At 40.0% G+C, this 23480-nt stretch overlaps 1 protein-coding gene across 4 annotated transcripts in view; it reads left to right on the top strand.

Annotated features, from left to right (window-relative positions):
• The window catches only part of Ctnna2 (catenin alpha 2), a 1136313-nt gene that overhangs the window by 817532 nt on the left and 295301 nt on the right, over positions 1–23480 (top strand). The window lies entirely within an intron of this gene.

Raw genomic sequence — 23480 nt, 5'->3', positions numbered from 1 at the left:
TTCATGATGGTACAAAGATGACTCCTGGACAGAAAATGGGACCTATGTTTGGTTTGAGCCTAAATGGAGAGCAGTAAAATGCAGTGGAAATATCACTATAGCAGAATCAGGTCACCAGAGATTTCAGTCTGTTGTGTCCAACTCCTCATCCTGAAGCTGCTGTGGTCCTGGGCAAACACCTTGGGCCTTCTGGATGTCAGTCATAAAATGAGTTGTCTGAAGATCTTCCCATATCAAATACCACAAGCCATAAAAGTTTGCTCCACACTCATGGTTGGTTGGGCACTGTCCCAGTAAAGGAGATGCAGGATTAAACTGAGAATAAAAGAGGTTATCAAGGCTTGAAAGTGCAGGGAATGGAAGAGACCAAGAGGGAGCCTGTCCTGAAGAAAACGATGAGTTCAGAGGGGAAATCAGAGTGTTAATTGAAGTATGACTCCCTGGTCTCCATAGCTCATCCATCCTGAAGCCTTTTCCATCATCTCATCTGCTGTTGGTGTCACTATTTAGGAACTCTTAAGGCATTCCTGGTGGTGCCATTCATTCAGAATTTACCATCAGGTCCCCTTCTGGGCATTTTTTTCTATTTTTCAAATAGACGGAGAACACTTAGAGGTGGGGTGCTTCTGTCTGGCTGTATCAAGGAAGTTGAGGGCACTGAGTATTAAGTAAGTCTCCAAAGATATTTTATGCCAATTGAATGGGATTGAGAGCACTGGGAGGGAGGAGTGTTAACAATAGGCAGGATGATTGCTCATAACCTAATGCAAATCAGAAGTTGCATGCTTTCCCTGGCAGGTGCTCAAATCATGGTAAATAAAAAGGCCAGTTAGTGGGTGTGCTCGAGCATCATGGTTCTTACTTATTCTGTGTTATGCATTCTGCACGATGGATCACACTGTATTTCTCTTCTGAATCACCGATAAAATACCATGACCAAAAGCAAGTTAGGGGACAAAATGGTCCCCGAGAGACACAATCCTCCATGGCAGGGTAGACATGAAACAGGCAAGGACGAGATGGCAAGAGGGACAAGAAGCTGGCTGAGCATATTTCACCTACACGCAGGAAGCAAAACAAGAGAACAGGAAGTGGGACCAGGCTATTCATTTTCAAAGCCAGCCCCCAGTGATGTTCTTCCTCCAGCAAGTGTCCACCACTGAATGGTTCTGTAAACTCCCCTAGACAGCATCACCAACTGGGGGTGGGAGGTCAAGTGTTCAAACACATGAGCCTATGGGGGACATTTCCCATTCAGATCAGCACAACCACTAAGATTCATCTTTACAGTGCATTTTGGAGACATTTAGAATTGCTCACTTTTGGCAAGAAAGGAAGGAAAACACAAGAGGAAGGAACAGGATGGGAGAAGTGAGCATGATGTTCTGTAGACACGTTTCTGTGCTCTCACAGTCAATTTGTATTTGGCAATGTGAACATATTGCCCACTCTGCATCCTGAGGGAAGGAGGGATTAGTTACATTCTGTTTCACAGTGTCTGTCATAGAACTGAGCACAGTACAGAACCCTCTCCTGAGAACTGACTGACTCTAAGAGGATATGTGATATGGTAGCAGAATATAGGGAGCAGACGGAAGACCTCAAGCATCTTTTTCTTTATTCTATTTTTTTTCCATGGGGAGGGGAGGTATGGCCTTATGTAGCCCAGGCTAGCCTCAAACTTACTCATTATGTAGCCAAAGATGACCTGGAACTTTTGATCCTCCTACTTCGACTTTTCCAGTGCTGGCATTATAGGTGTGAGCAAAGTACCCAGAACTTCAGGTTTTATAGACAAACTCTACCAACTGAGCTGAGGATAATTTTTCCTATCAAATCTGCCCATTGAGCTCAAGCATTGAAATTAAAAGGCAGGGCTAATAGCCTTTTTACTGGCTGGAAAACTTGGACAAATTCATAACCTACTTGATGCATATATGTGTTGCCATCAAACATTCACCTACACAGATTGTCAGTGGTCACTACAGGACCTAAACCAAATGCTTTTCCTTACTGAGTCAGGGTACTGAAGTACTTCTTATGATCAGGGTACTGTGCTTAAAAGGTTGCAAGGCAGAAATAAGGCTTATCTTTGTAGAAAACAAAGATAAAGACAAGTGGGGCTTCTGCCCAAACTCTAGTTGTCTTAGGGTTACTGTTGCTGTGATGAAACACCATGAGCAACTTGGGAAGGAAAGGGTTGATTTCAGCTTGTACTTCCATTTCACTCACTGTTTACCATCAAAGGAAGTCAGGACAGGAACTCAAGCAGGGCAGGAACCTAGAACCAGAAGCTGATGCAGAGCCCGTGGAGGAGTACTGTTTACTGGCTTGTTCCTCATGATTTTCTCAGCCTATTTTCTTATAGAACCTAGGACCACCAGCCCAGGGGTGATGCAATCCTAATGGGCTGGGCACACTACCATCAATCATTAATTAAGAAAATGCACCACAGACTTGCCTACAACCCAATCTTATCGGGGCATTTTCTCCATTGAGGCTCCCTCCTTTGATGATTCTAGTTTATGTCAAGGTGACATAAAACTAGCCAGTACACTAGTTTTCATGAACATAGTTTCTGGGGGAAGAGAATCCATATCTTTGTTCATTTCTTAGCTTTGCAAATTGAGACAGCATTCTTAAATCAATCATTTGTTGGCTTCATTGTCCATAGAGTAAGGATTCACATCTGTTTCATAGTGTTGGAATATAGTATACTTGCTAATCATATGTTTTGCTTGCTATTTTTTCAGCCTCGCATTGTGTCTGATATGTAGTAGATGATCAAGATATATATTTGTGATACAAGGTCTCATTATGTACCCTAAATTAGCTGGGAAACCTCTATATAGTCGAAGTTGAGCTGGAATTTGAGATCATCCTTCCTCAAACTCTCTAGTCCTGACATTTACAAACATGATCCAATGTGGCCAGCTCTCAAAATATTTTTGTAAAATGAATATAGACATGAGAGTTGTTATTAGTCCCGTATTTTTTATTTTTGCTTTTTAGCCTGTGCATCCTTTAAAGAATTTTTGATAAATTACACGTTCCCTTGAGCAACTTAAAACGTGCAAAATAATTCATCCTAAGTCTAATAATTAGAAAAAAGATACAATTACCAGTTTATTGTATATTGTGTATTCTTGTTTTATAACGCAAAATCATCATATCATTCTTTTGAAATATAGTTAGTCCACATAAATATTGTCATGGTCCACTGAAAAGCTTGAGTCCTGAACATCTTCAGGCATTGCTTTATTCTTTTTCTCTTCGAGTCCCCATTCCCTCTCATTAGATGTATTAAGACTAAAGCAGTATGTTTTCAGAATTGATCATTTTTATTGGATTTTTTTTCTAACTCTCAATTAATCTGGAATCACTGATTGGAATAAAAAAAACTTTCTCCATTGTTGCATTGATGCCATTAGTAAAAATAAAGTAACTGTGTGTGTGTGTGTGTGTATGTGTGTGTGTGTGTGTGTGTGTGTGTGTGTGTGTGTGTGTGAATTCAGCACTCTGCTTGGCTTTATTGACCTTTTTGACTACATAGATGCCAATAATCCAGTTGATTAGTTACTGTAGCTTCATAGTTACAGAATCTGGTAGAACAACTCTTCCAACTTTATTATTCTTTAAGATAATCTTAGTTTTTCTATTTCCTTGGATTTCCATATAAATTCAAAATCTGATTGTCAGTTTCTGTATCCCCCAAACTCAAAGTACATGCCACTGTGATTTTTATTGAAATTGTGTTCAGCCTGTAGATCAATTTGACAAGATCTACCACCGCAATGAGGTTGAATCACTGTATTGGTGGCCATCAGGGACCTCTCTACTTATTTGCATCTTTAATTCATCTTTACAAAAGTTTTAATATAGTGGTCTTAAACATCAGTGAAATTTACTTCCAGTTAATTGATATTTGGGGAAATATTGTAGAAAATAGTGAATAAAATATTGAATTGATATTTAATTATTTTTGATGTACTATAAAGTTACACATACTATATTACAAATCATAATGAGTTGAGCTCTATTGGTCATTGAAATGCAGTACCACAAATGGCACATCTTGTGATGAATAAAGATAAAGCAGAGTCCTTGGAACTCACTCTGTAGACCAGGCTGACCTTGAACTCACAGAGATCTACCTGCCTCTGTCTCTGGAGTGCTGGGATTAAAGGCGTGTGTAACTACCTCCTGGTTATTTCTTTATGTGTGTGTGTATGTATGTGTGTTTGAGATAGGATCACACTATGTCTGTTGGTTGTCCGGGAACTTGCTGTGTATTTCAAACTGGCCTCCAATTTTCTATCCTTCAGTTTTAGCCTTCTAAATGCTGGGATCACAGACCAAACTAAATACATAGTTTATAGGTAGTCTTAGATCGAGTTTCTGTTGCTGTGAAGAGACACCATGAACATGGCAACTCTTTACAAAGGAAAAATTTAATTGGGGCTGGCTTGCCATTTCAGAGGTTCAGTCTATATATTGGTGGGGTGCATAGCAGCATGTAGGCAGACATGGTGCTACAGAAGGTCCTGAGGTTCTTCATCGTTATTAGCAGGTGGCAGAAGGAGACTGTGTGCCATAGTGGGCATAACTTGAGCATATGAAACTTCAAAGTCTGCTTCTACAGTGACACACTTCCTCCAACAAGGCCACACTTCCTAATAGTGCCACTCCCTATGGGGCAAACATTCAAACACATGATTCTACTGTGCTGTGTGTGCTCATGCATATTTGCTAGGGAATATTTGAAGGTCAGAGGACCACTTTCAGGAGTTGGTTCTCTCCTCCTGTGTGTTCCAGGAATAGAACTCAGGTCCTTAGGACTGAGCAGCAAGTGCTTTACCTGAGAAGCCTTCTCATTGACCCTCCCCATCTGCCCCTTTCCTTAGTGTGACATCATAGATGCTGCTACTCAAGCAAGCTATCAGCCACATCTTACATCCTCTTCAGGGCTTCTAAACTCTCAGCATGGAGCAGCCTCAAAGTAGGGTGGGTCAATAGGATTCTTTTCCTAAACTAAAGCCTTATATCCTATCTAGTCTCTAATCTGCTAATCTCAAGAGGAATGTCCTTTGTTCTTGTGGGGTTGGATGTTCATGTTGGATAGTTACCTCAGCTTTCCTACTGGGAAGTAGCTTGTCTTGCTAAAAATATTTCACCTAAAATCCATCTCAGTCCATCGCTCTATCTAACTTGGTATCTTTTTTTTTTTTTTTTTAAATGAGTTCATTATTATTTTTTCTTTTTTTACATCCTGACTACAGCTTCCCCCACCCTGTACTCCTCTCGGTACCACCCTCCATTCTCTGCTCCCTGCCCCCCCCCCCCCCCCCCCCCCCCCCCCCCCCCCCCCGTTCACTCCTCCTGGGTTTCTACTCAGGAAAGGGCAGGTCTCCCATGGATATCAACCAAGCATGGCATATCAAGTTACAGTAAGACTAGGCACCTCCCCTTGTATTAAGGTGGGACAAGGTAGCCTAGTATGAAGAATAGTCTCCAAATCCTGCAAAAGAGTCTGTTCCCACTGTTAGGAGTCCCACAAGAAGACCAAGCTACTCAACTGTTGCATATATGCAGAGAGCCTAGGTCAGTCCCATGCAGCCTCCCTGGTTGTTGGTTCAGTCTCTGTGAGCCCTTATGCAGCCACAAACCTGGAATCTTAATTATTTAAAACGAATACATGTGTGGAGAGAAGGCTCCACAGTGAAGAGCACTTGCAACTTCTCCTACTCCTCTAGAGGACACAAGTTGGATTCTCAGCACCCATGTTGGGATCCAACATTCTCTTCTGGGTTCTGTGGGGACCCACACACACATGGCATACCCTTACACAGACATAAACATACATGTATATTAAAACAAATCAAAATAGTACCTGAAATTTTGACCCTCAGAACAACAGATTTATGTAAGGTGAAGAAGGGGAGAACTGTGCTTCTCTGTTGTAAACTAGAAGGAGTAATGGGGTGAAAGGAACCATGACTTCAACCACAAGAGCTCAGTAGACTAATTTTGATTCTGTGGTGTATGTCTGACGTCCCAGGACTTCAGTGGTAGAGGCAGGAGGATTGTGAGTTCAAAGTCATCCCAAGGTGTATAGCAAGTTTGAGGCCACCCTGGGTTACATGAGATGAATCCCCTGCTCTTCCATCCCCTGCAAAAATGGGAACTTTTCCAGAAGGCGTGTTTAATTGAGTCAGAGTGGGGGAGGTCTCTGGTCCTCACTTACTTGTTTTTATTTATCTTTGTTTTGTTGCTGGTTTTTGGTAGTCTGAATTTTGAGACTGGATTTCTCTATGTAGCTCTGGCTGTTCTGGAACTCAGTCTATAGTTAGCCTTGAAGGAAGATATCTGCCTGTCCCTGCTTCCCAAGTGCACCATCATGCCCAGCTCATCTTTTTTAAAAAAATTTTTTAGTTGTATCTATTTACTTCAAATGTATTGTTGTTTTTCCTGCTTGAACATCTGTGTACCATGTGTGTGCTTTCTGCCAATGAAGTCAGGAGAGGGCATTGGAGCTCCTGGAAATAGAATTGTAGATGATTGTGAGATGCCACATGGCTGTTGGGATCTGAACCCAGATCCTCTGCCAGTGCAGCCAATGCTCTTAATTGATGAATGATCTCTGCAGCCCCCTTATTTTCTGATGTGATTTCTTAATGTCATCAGGATCTGCATATAACCCAGAGACTTATGGGTCATGAATCAGAATGTGATCCAAATTCTTACAAATATTTTGATATTTGCTGTTGATTATTCTAAACGAACTATTTGTACAACTTGTACATTTTATTTATTTAATTAATTATAATGTGTGTGTGTGTGTGTGTGTGTGTGTGTGTGTGTGTGCCCATAGGCACACATGTTTGTGTATGGCCATGCAAATGCCATGGCATATGAGTGGAGGTCAGAGGACATCTTGGTTTTCTTCTTCTGTCATTTAGAAGGTATTAAACTGAGGTGGTCAGGTTTGGTAATGAGTACCTGTAACCAGGTGATCCCTCTCACTAGGCATACATTTTAATTACTTTGATGTCTCATTTCTCAAAAGTTTATCATGCTCTGAGAATGGATAGTACCCTTGGCTGTCTAGTGAACAAGGTCTCTTCTGTGCTCCAACTGTCCTTTATTGATTACATAAAAACTTACTGTGTTGCTGTATTTAAGAATTGTAAAATACTGCTTATGTAGGCTCCAGGCTGATCTTCTAGAAGTTAAAACACCAACCTGAAGAGGTAATGAGTCTTCAACTATACAAAATGGAACAAATATTGCCTTTTCAGTAAATGATGACAACGAGTGAAGAGTACCTAAGAAGATGTTTAAATGCATTTCTTGATAGTAATGAGTGGTTAAAATACAGTAGTAGCCGCCATAGCTATACTTACTCTTGGATTGTATTCAACATAGCTGCTTTCAAAGAATGTTTCCAGTTCATTGATGGTGACCCTAAGGAGGATGGAGAAAGCCAAAGGTCAAATACAGACATGGTTTATGGGATGGCTTGTTTTCATTTCTAGATTGTATACCAATACTTTACTTCCTCTTGGGGGAACCTGTAATGCCAGTTTCCGATGGTGATGGCTAATTTTAAATGACAACTTGCCTTCTTATGCTCACCTTAGAAGACAGCATCAAATGAGGAAGTATTTAGATCACATTGGCCTGTGAGGATTTCTGTGGAGGATTGTTAATTGAAGTTGGAAGACCCAATGTGAATGTGAGCATCATTATTTCATCAACAATGTAAGAGTAGAGAAAGGTGGCTGAGCATAAGGACCAAGCAAGCTGGCAGCATGTGTGCACTCATTTCTCTTTGCTCTTGACAGTACATGCGATGTGATTACTAGCTGATTGTCTGCCTTGGCTTTACCTCTAGTGATGGACTGGAATGTGGAACCGTAAGCTGAAAAGGACCTTTCCTCTGATAAGTTGCTTTTTGGTCAGGTTGTTTTAATCACAGAAACAGAAACAAAATTAGGACACCAATGCAGAACTTTTTTATGGTAATGACACAATCAAGGTGTGACTGGAATACTACACCAAGATTTAGTTACGGCATTCAAGGAAGTACAACAGACAAGCAGGGGACCCAGTCCCAATGTCAACCCTTTTATTTATTACATGTGTCAGTGTGTTATCTACCAAGGAAGTGCCTCTTTTCACAAAATCTCATCCCATGTCTCCAATTCCTCTTTGCAAAGGTGGAATGAAAGAAAAATAGTTTTATTAAATAAGGATGAAATGAGAAAGTACAATAGATTGAAAAAACAAAGAAGAAATCTCACTTTGAGAGGCAGTGTGTGTGTTGTGGGAGGAGAGAATACAGGTATTGAATCTAGAGCCACCTGTAGGATGGACAGATCAAGAGGTAGATGACACATCCCATCCATCTTTTCAAGATAGTCTTGTCTTGAAGAAGACAGTACTCCTTGTCACCCATAGCTCATTTAACATTCTCTTGATAATTGGAGTGACCAGCTGCCTTAGTTAATTGGTTTTTCACAAAGGAAATAATAAACTCTAGGAGAAGAGACAGTTTTCTGACTTGGAGAGAGATATTTCCTATGGTGAGACTGCCCCCACCCACAGAACTGGGAGATAAGGACAGTTTCTTCCCAGGTGCAGACAGTTCAAAGCAATGCTTCCCAGGCAACCAGAGGAAGCTGCTCCCGGGGTGCAAAACAGCCAAGAGGCTTATTTAGTTCTTAAAAGCATATATATATTTCAGAGAGAGTAAATAATACACAGTGCAATTTTTTCTAAAGTAAATATTCTAAGAAAAAAAGGGAACCTGTCTCTCTTCTTCCTAAATAGATTATTTGTTTTATCCTTTGTAAGATTTGTGTTTATCCTCAAACCTTTAGAAGTCACTCAGCCTTCCAGAACCAGTGGCCTCATCTGTAAAAATTGGAAGCAGTATAATCAATAGCAGTTACTTTACTTCCAACTGATGTAAATAAGGAGCAGCACAACTTAGACCTGTCACTGTGGTGTTGAAATGCCTTGGACTTTACTGGTCTAGACTGGGAGTGAAGTGCATACAAGCAGGTAATCTAATGCATACATGAAATGTGGCTTCTTAAATGAGCCTTCATAAGGCTAAGAGCATCCTTTTGCAATAAAAGTCAATTCTGCATTTACTTGTTGGAAATGAGACTTTGTTCTCTGTCAGCCTGTCTTACCCAGAAACACCAGTTTTTAAAACCTTTTTCCCGCTGGTTCTTTGTTACCAGTAAATTCTGATTCTATTTTCTTGTTTTTCTAAAGCCATAATAAATCCAATGCTTGGTTAACATGCCTCACTTGAATCACCAAGATACATACAGTTTTTCGGATACTGTATTTTTCAAAGACAGATCCAAAATGACTATTTTGGTTAAAATTCTGCAGGATTCATTTCAGTATGAAAGGTCAGTATAAGTACAATTGTAGTTTAAATGTGAAAAGCAAGCAAATCAATTAATTCACTGGTAAGAACTTTTAAAAATTAAAAGAGAAACATCGATGTCCTTTTTTTTGAATCCACACTGACTTAATTTGACATATTTGACACATCAGAGCACAAAATACAAGCAAAGCAGAAATGATCAGGAACAACTCCATGATCCTGCTAAGAATAGGAATTAAATTGGGGGAGTGGAGAGATGGCTCAGCAGTTGGGAACACTTGACGATTTTGCAGAGGACATTAGCTCAGTTCCCAACACTGATGTCAGGTGGTTCACAAGCATGTATAACTCTTCCTCCTCCAGAGGATCCAACGCCCTCATCTGGTCTCCTCCAAAACTTGCACACATATGGTATGCACACATACAAATACACAAAAAGTTAGTTAAAAAAAAGAATCAAATTTGTCTGTCAAAGTTCTCAAGATTCTTGTGCATGCCATGGGCTTTTGTAAGAAATTTAAAAATAAAAGCAGTCCTGCTTCAGGACTGACAGAACACTGTGATGATGGTTGGTCCTTTAAACACTCTGCTGGAAAGTAGTGGGATCCTAGTTATCCAAATAATATGTCGAATAAAAGTTACCTTTGTCTTCTAGAGGAGGGCTTTGTTCCTTAGAGTTGAGTTCAGGAATGTTCTTATGAGGTGGTCTATATACACAAGACTAAATTGTGTAGGTAGTTTGAGTATAGAAATTACAATGCAGGTCGGAAATATTCAGAATTGAGTAAAATATTTAAAAAACACTGTTATAAATCCCAACCAGGAGATAAATTTTCATGAGACCAGTGATTAACCCAGTAGCAAAATGGAATTTATACCAACCATTCATTAATCCTGTTTCCCTTCTCTCAACACCATTAATTAAGTGTCTACTCAGTTCCCATTCCTGAGCTACACTTACATCGTGTACCCAATTAGGGCTAATTTTTTTGCATGCTACGGGAGTGGTAACAGCCTCTAACAGTTGTTGAAATGTGGATCCTCGCGTTTACCACAGTGTGTCATCCTTAAATATCCCCGTAATGCGTTTTCCAGTTCTGTTTCTAAAATCGAGTTTGTGTGGGGAGATTTGAGTTGAACACACTAAGTGGGTGGTTTCCTTCCTTTTAGGTCCGTGGAGACCCTTATCTGATTTAAGTGTTGCCTCAGGAGAAAGCTGTGCCACACTGAGGTTGCCAAAAATAACTGTTCTGCCTTGTGGCTTTACCTATGACTCTCTGGAAGAAAAGACTTTGGAAAATTAACTTTTGATGGTGTGGTACAGAAACTGTGTCACATCTTCAGAGTTAAGGAGGAATTGTCCATTTTTTAATTAGTACTTCTGTGATAACAAAGCTCATTTTGTCTCTTTGATTCCTTTTTGTGGGAACAGAGGGGGGCACCATCAAATAAGTAAAAATGCAGTTTTTATGTATTGGGAATACATATTCCACAGATTTTGGTGTTATGACTTGATAGGAAAGAAACCAATATCCTGACTGATCCTATCTGTCAGTGCTTTCTGATGATTGGCATGGTGGCTGAGAAAAGCAGGTAAAGCGCCTGCCACATAAGCCTGGGCTTGCATCCCCAACAAATTCCAGTCCCCATCTCCACCCCCCAAATAAGAAAAAAAAAAAGACGAAAAAGCACAGGTGCAGTGGTGTGCATCCCAAAGTCCATCACTGAGTGAGCAGAGACTGGGATCCCTGGAGCTCAAGCAGCCTAGCTGAACCTGTGCGCTCTCATTCTAGTGAGAGACCCTGTCTCCAAAAAAGGTGGAGTGTCTGGAAAGATGGCTCAGCTGTTAAGAGCACCTGTTACTTCTCCAGAAGAGTTGAGTTCAGTTCCCAGCACCCGAATCAGGTGTCTCACAACATGCTGTAATTCCAACTCCAGGGATATGCTGGCCTCTGAAGGAATCTGCACTCGTGTGTACCTAGCCACGTGAAGGCACACATACCTACACATAATTAAAAATCACAAGAATAAATCTTAAAAAATAAGGTGGAAAGCTGGGCAGTAATGGAGCATGCCTTTTATCTCAGCACTCAGGAGGCAGAGGCAGGCAGATCTCTGTGAGTTTGAGGCCAGCCAGGTCTAGAGAGGGAGTTCCAGGACAGCCAGAGCTACACAGAAGAACCTTGTATTGGTAAACCAAAAATAAATACATACGTACGGTGGAGAATCACAGAGAAAGACACCTGACAGCTATCTCTGTTCTACACACATGCATGTGTGCGTGTGTGTGCACGTGAGCATGCACACACACATTCACACACTTATATACTCCCTCCCCCCTATACACACACAGAAAATAACTGACTTGGTAATTCCTGAGACATTCTCCACATTGCCCTCTACCCACTCCGGAACTGATGATCTGTAAATATACACTGGAACCCTTATGAGAGACGGAGATTTAAAAGGAGTCCTTGGGAATTCTTCTGTTAAGCAAATAAGCCTTTCCTAATCACCTTTGCTTTAGCTGCAGAGATTTTGGTCCATCAGCCTTTTCTTGGAACAGAAAGAGTTTCATGTTTTGCAATGAAGGGAAAGTTGTCTTAATGTGTCTGGCTAGGCTGTGGATGGGGATCCACGAGAAAGCTTCAGGCGCTAACTCCAATGCAGAGTCCTTTAAGAGTTTCTCCCTTAACAGTACCACTAATTCCTTTTTAGCTGCATGCATGACTTTGGCCTCTTCTCCATTACTTGTAATTCAACATTGTATCCGTGTTTGGTTGACATGAAAGCCCTATTGTAGTCACGTGCATGGTGGTGTTTCACGAAGACCTGGGAGTGACACACACCTGTAATCACTGAGTTGGTGAAGCAGAGGCAGAAGGATCCTGGAGCTTGCTAATTAGAAGGTTGAACCAAATAGATGAGGTCCAGATGGAGGCTAAGACCTGGGCTCAAAAAAAGAAAAGAAAAAGAAAAAGAAAGAAAAAAGAAAAGTGGAAGCTGTTCACACATTTAATGTATGCACACATATTCATAACACACACACACACACACACACACACACACACACACACACACACACACTCCATTTGCTTCAAGCACAGTCTTTTTGACAGTCCCATCGGGGAGCAGCTTCTGGCCATCAACATACAGGTCATTCCTGATCACTGTGCCCATCTAGCCACAGTCCTGAACATCGCAAAGCTTTCTATCCTCTCAGCATTGCAGAATAGTCTTATTTTTCGCAAAGTTTAGACATGTTTCTTAAATAAGCTTTCCCATATTAAAAAATATACACTTTAAAATGATGAAGACTAAACACATGAGCTTAATATATTTCCACATTTTAGAAAAAAGCTTTATATCTTTTGTTTGAATCTTGATAGTGGTTCTTTTTAAATCTCTTCTTCATAGTGTTTTTAATTTCTAAAATCACTTTGGCCTATAGACACTTTTAAGAAAAGGTGCTGTCTAAATATAAGGAAGGATTGTGTAACTGTTTTCATAAGTGAAAAGCTTACATTCGCCATGGTAATCAGAAAGGAAATAATGGTTTAATTAGTTTTTTGAGATGAACAGATTTCTGCAATCAGACTGTGTTTGTAATAGCATTTTGAAACAGTTTCCGTCCACAGCAGCATTGTAATTAAGATTTTTCAATGAAACTGTCAGAGGGAGTCCACCTCCACCCTGGGCTGGCTGTTATACCTGCTCCATAGATGCTCACTATTCTTATGACCAGGCTTGGACTAGTGACCCCTAAGTACAATGTCTTTCCCAGCCTCTCTTGAAGCTGAAGGGAAGTAAGTGCTGTTGCTCACCAGGATACCAAAGGTGACTGGGTTCCACTGCAGTATTTCTTTCTTTCTTCCTTTTTTCACTGCAGTATTTCTTAAGCAAAGTACTTTCCATCTTAATACCCCATGACCAAGAAGACCTGGGTCACTGCAGGGAGGCCCAAGGGCTCCTGTGGTTCTGGTTCTGTGCCTTTCATGACTGTATGTGTGCTTTGAGAGGTTATGGAGAGAATCCTTTTGGTCGATAGCACCCACAAGGCATTGTGTACATTTAGTTCCTGGAGATTCTACCGAATATTACAGTGTAAAGTGAAAGGGTTTCTCTCCCTCCCAGAACAAATTGGAAAGCACAGTTAAATAGCCCCACTTTTGTGTGTATGTGGGATGTGGAGGTGTAGGCACGTTTTTGCCTGTGTGGAGGACCAAAGTTGACGTTGGGATTCATCTTCTGCCAGTCTTCCACCTTACTCATTGAGGTAGTGTTTCAATCAAACTTGCCTAGTCTTGCTAGCCAGCTTGCTCGGCAGATCCTGCCTGAATTCAGATGCTAGAATTACAGGTGCCCATCTGTCATGCATTTGTTTTTGTTTTTTGTTTTTTTTCCCTAGGGCTCCTAACTCTAGCCCACCTGGTACTTGCATGGCAACCACTTAACCTCTGAGCCACCTTCTTAGACCATCATCCTTCCTTTTCACTTTTGGGACATTGTCTCTTATATTCCATGCTGGCCTCAAACTCATTAGCCAAGGGTGATTTTCTGAATTTCCTGATCTACTGTGTTATGGCACCATGCCCAGATTATGTGGTACTAGGATTTAAAACCAAGACTTTGTGCATGCAACCTATCAACTGGGCTACCCCATACCTGTTCCTAAGCATTTTTCTTTTATCTGGAAGAGTCACCATATTCATCTATGATTAACAAATTTCTAATGAGAGATAGAGTAATAGTGGTAGAGGTACCAGTGTGAAAGCCATCTTAGAGACTTTATACCCACATTTGAAAACTTTCTTTTTTGGGGGGATTTTTTTTTTAATTTGAGGCAAGGGTATACAATGTATATCCCTGGCTGTCCTGGAATTCCATGTGTAGATCAGGCTTACCTGCAACTAATAGAGATATGCCTGCTTCTGCCTCCTGAGTACTGGCTTTACAGGTATGTACTACCATGCCCATCTACATTTGAAAATTATTTAAAAGGCTAACTCAACACCTGTTATCCAACCTATCTCAGGGCCAGACAGGCAGATCATCCTGGGACTGTTTTGTAATAGGGTTTTCAAGCCAGTGCTGAATCAACCCATTGTTGTATCAGGCTTCCTTATGTACCCTCTTTGAAACTCTTTTGTTGACCCTGAGTCTTGCTCTGTTGATGTTGAAGTGTGTCAGTTCCTCAGGTGTGTTGTGAAGTGTTGTGTGGTACTATTCTTTAGGAGATATGAACACATGTCTCCTCTTGACAGATAGGGCCCTAATGACAGATATAGTATGTATACCACCAAAGTCCAGCTTAGTGAATGCATGAATTTATTGAGGCTATTTTTAAGAGTGTGGGTGGGTTTCTTACAGGAAGAGGGGTGACTCAAAAGCAGCTGTGTTACTGAAAGCCCATCCAAGCCTGAGTGACAGATAAAAGCTGGAACCATGGAGCTCACTGCAAGACATACAGACAGCTTGACAGTTTGGAAATTGTCTCTCCTAGGCAGCTCTTGTGGTCTGAATTTCTCAGAAGTCCTTTCTGCTTGTGTAACCTTGGGAAGGGAGTAGTTGTGTGTCAGGTCAGTTTCAGGAACTTCCTGACATTTTGAAGTTTACTTCCTGAGTCTTAAGGGACTCCTTCAGAGCTTCCTGGATCTTAAAGACTTGCAGTTGGACTTTCTTTGGACAGCCAGCCACCAAATAATGGCCCAGAGACTTCTTATCAAGTATGAAAGTGTAGCTTTAGCTTAGGTAGCTTAGGCTTGTTCTCAACTAGCTCTTAAAACTTAAATTAACCTATTTATATTAATCTGCATTTTGAAACATGGCTTGTTACCTATTCTAAGTACAGCACGTCCAACTTCCTCCTCATATCACTGGCAAATCCCCACCTCTCAGATTCTTTCCAGCTGAGTTCCTCTCTTTCCCTGGAAGTTCCGCCTATTCTCTCCTGCCTACCTATTGGCCATTCAGTTCTTTATTAGACAAATCAGAAGGTGCCTTAGGCTGGTGAGTTAGGACAAACACATCTTCACAGAGTGTAATCAAATATCCCTCAATAAAGACTTTCAGAGAAAATTGCTGCACAGTGCAAGGTAAAACAAAAAAAATGGAAACCATATCTTTACCACACTTTCCCCTCCTGGTCTTTTTCTTGCTCTGATAGAATATCTACTGGGTATGTTGCAGAAAACACACATTCACCTGGGTTTAGACACTTCAGTTAACTAGTCTTGAATGTCAGCAAATTTCTCCAGGTCTCCTGAGCTCTATTTATGCATCAATAAAAAGGAATTAAAGGAATCCTGGTTCATAGTTATGTGGAGATGGCCTGTAACAGGAGTAAGTCACCCAGATCACAGCAGACACTCATTTAATGGTGACATTTGTTATTATCTTAAGATTTTAAAATTTTATTAGATTTTTCTTTGACAGTAGCTACATTATGGCCAGTATCAATGTGCAAATTGGAAAGTCAGTTGAGCATTCAAATATTTACAAATTGTTTTAGGCTTGGTAACAATCAGTTTTAAAATTAACCAGAATTTTTTTTTTTAAATTTAAACTTCCATATCCTACTTTAGATAGCATATAAAAATGTTTTAGGAGATTGGTATGACAGAATGTTTCTAATAGAGTAGAACCACTCTGTCAATCAACTCTCTCAACTAATAGCAATCACATTCTTTTTGGATGTTGCATCACCCCCCCCCCCCAACCTAAGGCCAATCAATGAAGTGACTGATCAATCAATCACTGAAGAAGTATAACAGAAATAGGAGCATCTTTTTCAGCTTGATTCAGCTTCTCACTACCTTCCTGGGCTGAGGATATAGTTCAGTGGTAGAACACTCACCCAGAGTGCACCAAACTCTGGGTTCTAGCCATAGCATCACAAAAATGAACAAAAACCCCAAATGGGAAACAAAGGTATAGTATGCATACCTTTAATCCCAGCACTCAGGAGGTGGATGAGGGTGGATCTCTGTGAGTTCAAGGCCAGACTGATCTACATAGAGAGAACCTATCTCAAAAGCAAAAATAAAACAAGAAGAACAGAAACACACAAAAATGAAAGCCCACAACAACAAAAAACAGAATTAAAAATTCCAAAGCACTTTCTGAGCTTGTTAATTAGACATGGGATTGTGCTGTAGGTGTGACCTCTAGCAGCTGAATTCCAAGAGATGTGTTAGTTTGCATAGTTACTACACTCCTTTGGAAATCCATGTTACCAGATACATATATGCAAAAGTGAGATTCAAAGATTCAGCACATTCATAGAACATCATATTTCCAAGGCAGCTATCACACAGTATCAATTTGAGTCCAATTGAACCCCAGAGGCCATACCAGTGACATAGACAGCTCTGCATTTTTTTTCATGTCTAAGCAAAGTGCTCCAGTTCATCTATGTGCTACTAACCTATTTTGTGACTTTAGCATCTGTAAAGAGAGATTATAAAATCCACCCAACAAACAGGTAGTTCTGATAATTAAAACAATAAGAGGAAGAAAGTGATTTTGGAGAGTGTGAAACACTCTATACATTTTAGTATTCAGGATTTTAAATTATTCTTAGTAATGAGGTCCACAAAGAGAACACGAATGCCTCACAAGGAAAACCAACCCCCTTTGTAGAAATGTCCATATGCATGCGCTAATTTTTGTTATTATATGTAGTTCCTCTTTTCCTTTGAATCATTTTTTTTTAATTTGGAAAAAAGACTGATGTAGGCACAGAAAGCAGATTTAAATAAGATCCCTATGAATAGTATACTGTTGGCCTGATTGGTCTATTATTGTGTGCACAGATTTTTTTTTTAAGGCTCTTGTATAATACAGATATACGTATAAGGTGCGATTTTTCCTTTTATGATGCCAAAGTCCAAATTTAGTGGAGTATTTTAATGTCTCTTACTGGTTTTAGGAACAAGTTTCAAATTGGTAACTTGTTCATAGGTAAACAGATAAAAGTGTATGTATGTTAAGTCTATATTTACATAGTGAGGGGTTATAAAAGAAAAACGAGAAAAGTTTGAGGGTGCCAGATTAAACCTGTACTTATGTCTACATTTTGAGTTTGGTTCATCTCACTGCAACACCTTGAACAAGTTCAGACCATTTATTTCTACTGCGTACAGTGATTTATTTTCTCTACACTGTTTTTTATCAATCTTCCAAAGAAGGGAGAAAGGGACCTGGGACACAACCTTGCTATCCTATCTTTTTGTATTTTTATAACTGTAAAAACTATAGTTGAAAGAATTTTAAAACATTGTAGATCACTTTTCCTCAAGTTATCTGTTTATTCTATGTCTTCATTAAGATGAGACCTTAGCACTTGGGAAGCTTAGGCTAGAAAATTAAGAATCTGAGTCCAGACTAGACTACATTGTGAAATCCCATTTCAAAAAGCAACACAGCTAATTGATTAGGATTCAACACACATTCAGTACATTTTATAAAAAAAAAGTGACAGAAACAAGGAATTTTGAAGAACTATTTCTCAGTATTTTGACCTTAAAGTTGGGAAATATGAACATTCTGTGGTGTGGCACTGCATCTCTAAGAGTCTGTTCTATAGCCATACTCACCCAAGTGTAAGGATATATATCCAGGGGTGCTCATTGTCTTAATTTTTAAAAGAAATACACACTTTAAAGCATTTCAGGTGTATGAGTGTGTGCCTTCAGGTTTGTACGTCTACCATGTGCATGCAATGCCTGCAGAAGCTAGGAGAGAGTGTTGGGGGCCCTGGAACTGGAGTTACAGACAGTTACGAGCCACCATGTAGGTATTGGGTATTGCACCCTGGTTCCTCTGCCAAAGCAGCGATATTTTCGAACATGAAATACTCAAGTTGTAGTAGGGAGAAATGGCCTACAAAGATGCCCACATTCTAGTCTCTGAAATACGACTGTGTTATCTTACTCAGCAAAAGGAGCTTTAGAGATGTGATTAAGGTTAGAGACCTTGAGATAGAAAGACCATTTGGATTATCCTAGTAAATCCAAGATAATCGCACAGGTTCTTAACAGTGGAGAAGTTTTACTGGCTGGAGTTACAGTGATAGAACTACAGAGTCAGGGTCGGAGAGAGGCTAGGTTGCTAGTTTTGAACATGTGGGAGAGAAGTATGAAGCACAGAAGCGGTCAGCTTCTAGAAAAAGAAACCCTAGGGAATAGGATTTCTTCCAGAGCTTGTAGAAAAATCTGCATCATACCAACACCTTGATTTGGGTTAGCAGCACCACGTGAAGCTTCTGAAGTGCAGGCGGAACTGTGAGTTGTCTTAAGCCATTCAGTCTATGATAGGATAATTAGCATTAGGAACTAACAAATTGGGAGGCAGAGATGCTAGAATATAGGAAACATTGGCTTTGTGACAGTTCACTAAAAGTGGGGACTACCATGAAGTCATAAAAAAGAGCTTGTGCAATTTGTGTCTATAAATATCTGAACAATTATCTTACAGACTTTTTTTTTGGTTTTTTTGAGACATTTTTGTTGTTGTTTTTTTTTTTGGTTTTGTTTTTTTTGTTTTTGTTTTTGTTTGTTTTGTTCTGGACCTCACTCTGTATACCAGGCTGGCCTCAAACTCACAGAGATCCACCTACCTCTGCTTCTGGAGTGCTAGGATTAAAGGCGTACACCACCACTGCCCAGCTTTGTAGAATCTTTTAATAAATAATATCAATCCAAAAGGGCATTGTGAGCTTGTGTGCCTGTACATGTCAGGTTGGGAGACTCAATTTTATTTTATTCACACAAGTGTTCTGCCGACTAATTTTATGTCAGCTTGACACAAAGTAGAGTTATCTGATCAGAGGACACCTCAATTGAGAATGCTTTCATGAGGTCTGGCTATAGGAAGATACACCTATAGGGCATTTTCTTAATTAGTGATTAATGGGAGGGGAGTCACACCAGAGCTGGTGGTCTTGGATTCTATAAGAGAGCAGGTTGAGCAAGCAAGCCATAAGGAGCAACCCATTAAGCAGCAGACCTGCATGGCTTCTACATTGGCTCCTGTCTCCAGATTCCTTCCTTGCTTGAGTTCATGCCCTGACTTCCTTCTGGGATGGAATGTGGTTATATGGAAATGTAAACCAAATAAACCCTTTCCTTTCCAAGTTGCTTTTGGTCATGGTGTTTCATCACAGCAATAGAAACAATAAGTAAAACAAATGTTGAACAAACTGTTAGGTATCATTTATTGCTTCTTAACTCTCAATACTATCTAGAAAATATTAAGAAAAATACAGTTGAAATAAGACTAATTTAATGATGATCTTGCCATCAAAACACCAAATCAAAATGAGCTAGGCACTCTTTTAATCTCAGACCTTGGGAGGCAAAGGCAGGAAGATCTCTGTGTGCTTGAGGCTAGCCTGGTCTATATAGGGAGTTCCGGGCCAGTCAGGGCTACATAGTAAGGTCCAGTCTCAACAACAACAACAACAACAACAACAAAAACAACAACAAAAATCCAAATAAAAAACTAGCCAGAAAAATTCTGCTATGGATAATATAATGGGGAGGAGGAGGAATACAGGACAAAAATGATCTAATCATAATGCCTGTGTATAAACTGCTTTTCCCATTACTGTGGTTAAAATCCCTGATGAAAACAACATAAAAGAAGATTTCTTTTGGCTCAATTTGAAGGTACAATTTCTGTGGGCAGGCATGGTGTCAGGAGAGTGAGGTGACTGCCTTTCATTGTTCCTACAGTTAGGAAGAAAGAGAGAAGCTTCTCTGTCTCTCTGTCTCTCAGTCTCTCTCTCTCCTTTATCTTTTCTCTATTCCAGGACCCTAGCATGTAGAATGGTACTGCCTACATTCACAGTGAGTCTTCCTACCTCTGTTAGACCTTTGTGAGAAGTTCCTCAAAGACATACTCAGAAATTTGTCTCATGTTGACCATCACAATTAGCTGTCAAAACGTGTGTTTTGAAATCCCACGGTTATTGAGCAAAAGCCATAAACCTGCCACATGGTAGGCACTCAATAAAATAGCACTGATCATTTAAAATGTGCCCAATTTTGATTTTAATGGGGTAACCAATCAGTAAAATCTATCAAATACCAACTAAGTATCAAGTCATGAAGTTGTTGATGGTACAAAGACAACAGTGAATTTGAGTAGAATCAACAAATACGGGCCTGCATTTGTAGGAAGGGAAAAACCATAGTAGGAGACAGATGCATAGTGTGGCAGGTACTGACTGGCTAAGGACAACAGGGATGCTGGACAGAAAAGATGAGATTTGAAGACCAACAAGCAGAAGAGCATTATAGGTTCTGATGCAGTGGCCAGGGTTACTGATGGATGAGTTGGAGAGAACACAGCAGTGAGATGGCCATGTACAGGAACCAAGAAAGGACAGAGAGAGAAAAGGCTCAGAGACTAAACTGAGCTCGTATTAGTCATGGTCTTCCTGGACATTATCTTATCATACGTTTTAGGTGGTAAGAGAAGGAACATATGTGTGCATATCAGAGGTAATAGTTAAATAAAGGGGTTGGATTTTCATGGCATGAATCAGATGACATACAATAGTTGGTCTAATATGTTTTCAGTTAAAGACTTAATTGAACCAATACAAAGATGATTGTACAACTTGTCTTCTGATGTGGAGCACTATTGCCAATGAAAAGAAGCATTACTAGTTAACAAGACAATGAAAACAGATGGGAAAGCATCATCTTCCTACCTTGGAAACAAACTCCTGTGAATGAGAGATGACTGTGTCTGTGGAAAGTTATTCTTTGGCAGGTAGATATGTGTCTCTTGAACACCAGGCCAATCCATGGTATGTTAGTCAGGGTTCTCCAGAGAAACATGTACAGTAAGATACATATTCATTCTACTTAATTTGTTTCCTCCTACAGTGTATGCACTATGCATATTTAGTGGTGGAGTAAAGCATGAAAAAGAGAGGAGAGGGAGTTTATTAAATGAGTTGACTCATGACAGTTGAGGCTGAGAAGACCGTTGACAAGCTCTCTGCAAACTGGAAGCTTAGTCCACATCCAAAGACCACATGTCCAGGAAAGCTAATGGAGAACACCCTAAATCTCAATATGTAGTTGAAGGCCTGAGAATCCTAAAGCTTCTCATTTGAGTACTGGGGTCCAGAGGTCAGACTCTGGAGTTTTGATGACATTTTTTTTTTTGTTTTTACCACAAGTGGTTTACTGGCTGGGTCATCTCCCAAGCTCGTAAGCCCTGTATTTACAGAAGTTGTGCTTAAAATCTGTAAGTTACTATAATAGAGTTTTTCCTCCACCATTCCTCCTGAAGAATTTACTGACCTTAGAACTCAGGTTATATCCTGGATTTCTCACTCTTTGTACCTTGAAAAGCAAATATTTGTGTCTCTGAGCATGCCTGTAAAGTGATTAACACATGAATACTTGGTAGGGCTTAACTAAGCCATCAGTCATGTTTGACACACTATAGACAACAAACAAGTAAATGCCATTTGTCTTTATTTTACAGTTCATTGGTAAAACAGCTTGTATTCTTCTACCTCACTCATATCACCCATCCTCCACATTCAAATTACTTTTGAAGTAATCTGTCTCATTTCTAAGACCAATGGTAATCATGTGGGGAAGTTTGAAGATTTATTTTGTTTTTAATTATGTGTGTGTGTGTGTGTGTGTGTGTGTGTGTGTGTGTGTGTGTGTATGTATCTGTGTTGGGGTATGTGCACGTCAGTGTAGGTGAGCAAGGAGGCCAGAAAAGGGCATTGGATTCCCTAAAGCTGGAGAAACAGGTAGCTGTGAGCCACCCAACATGGGTGATGGGACCCAAACTTTTATCGTCTACAAAAGCAGTACGTGCTTTTAACTGCTAAGCCATCTATCCTGCCCTTGTAAGGACAATATACTTCCCTTCTTTTTAGCGGACACTCAGAAAAGTATGATGATATTTTTGTTTTATCGTAACTGGGGGAAAGATGTCAGGTTTTTTTTCATGGTTGTGACAGGATAGCTCAATAAAATAACTTAAGAAAGAAAAGATTTGATTTGGCTCATAGCTTCTGAGGTCTCAGTGCCTGGTCAGATGGCTCCATTGCTTCTCCAATGTGGGGGCATCATGGTGGAAGAGCATGATAGAGGATGCTTTCTATCTAGATCAAAACAGGAAGCTACTCTAAAGTAGTAGTAGAGGTCAGGGATGCTGCTAAGAATCAGACTGTGTGTGCAGCGACTATCCACAAGAATTAACTGCTCCAAATGTCAAGAGTGTTGAGGTTAGAGAACGACACTTTATGTTGTAACTTTGACCATGCATGTCTTACTATGCCCCCAATTTCTAGCAATATGATTTTTATATGAGTCTCAATACTATTATTGACATAAGTTCTTCAGGACCAATGTAGCTGTTCTTCAGCTTTGCATGGATTTCTTCACTTCCTTCAGTCAGTGAGTGTGCTGTTTTTCTTTTGTTCACAACACGTAGCTACCACCTGTCTTCTAGATGTACTAGATGTGATAAACCAGAACTCTGAAAGGGATATAAAATTACCAATAATAGGCTAGATGTCACATAGCTACCTAAAATACCTCGGTACAGTTTCTTTGTTAGAAACACCTGTGAGCTTTTGCATTGTGCACAGTAAGTCACTAAAAAAAAAAAACCAAAACAAAACTGGAGTTAAATTGTGAGAGACTTGAAGTTAAATTTATTTTTGACAGTGCTGTGAGATGAGAGATGTGTGAAGGCCAATTAAGACGTCTTTAAATTGGATTTTTTTTTTTACATTCAATAGCTGCCAGAGTTTTTGTTTGTTTGCTTGCTTGTTTGTTTTTGTCTTGTTGGTGTTTTGAGATGGGATCTCACTAGACAACAAGGTCTGGCCTTGAACTCTTCATCCTCTTTTTTCATCTCTCAAGTTTGTGATTATAGCACATGCTATGATGCCTGGCTGCTGCTCCTGGCTGCTGCCATTCTTTAGGAAGAGATGTGAGGTTCTATACAGAACTTGAGAATGACTAAGGAAGCCAGCCTGGCATTCAGAACCAGACCTGCTCTCAAGACTTAGGAAATCCACTTTCCA

This window comes from Peromyscus eremicus, chromosome 3, assembly GCF_949786415.1.
Source record: "Peromyscus eremicus chromosome 3, PerEre_H2_v1, whole genome shotgun sequence".
Taxonomy (NCBI): domain Eukaryota; kingdom Metazoa; phylum Chordata; class Mammalia; order Rodentia; family Cricetidae; genus Peromyscus; species Peromyscus eremicus.
This window is presented reverse-complemented; position numbering and strand designations above follow the sequence as displayed.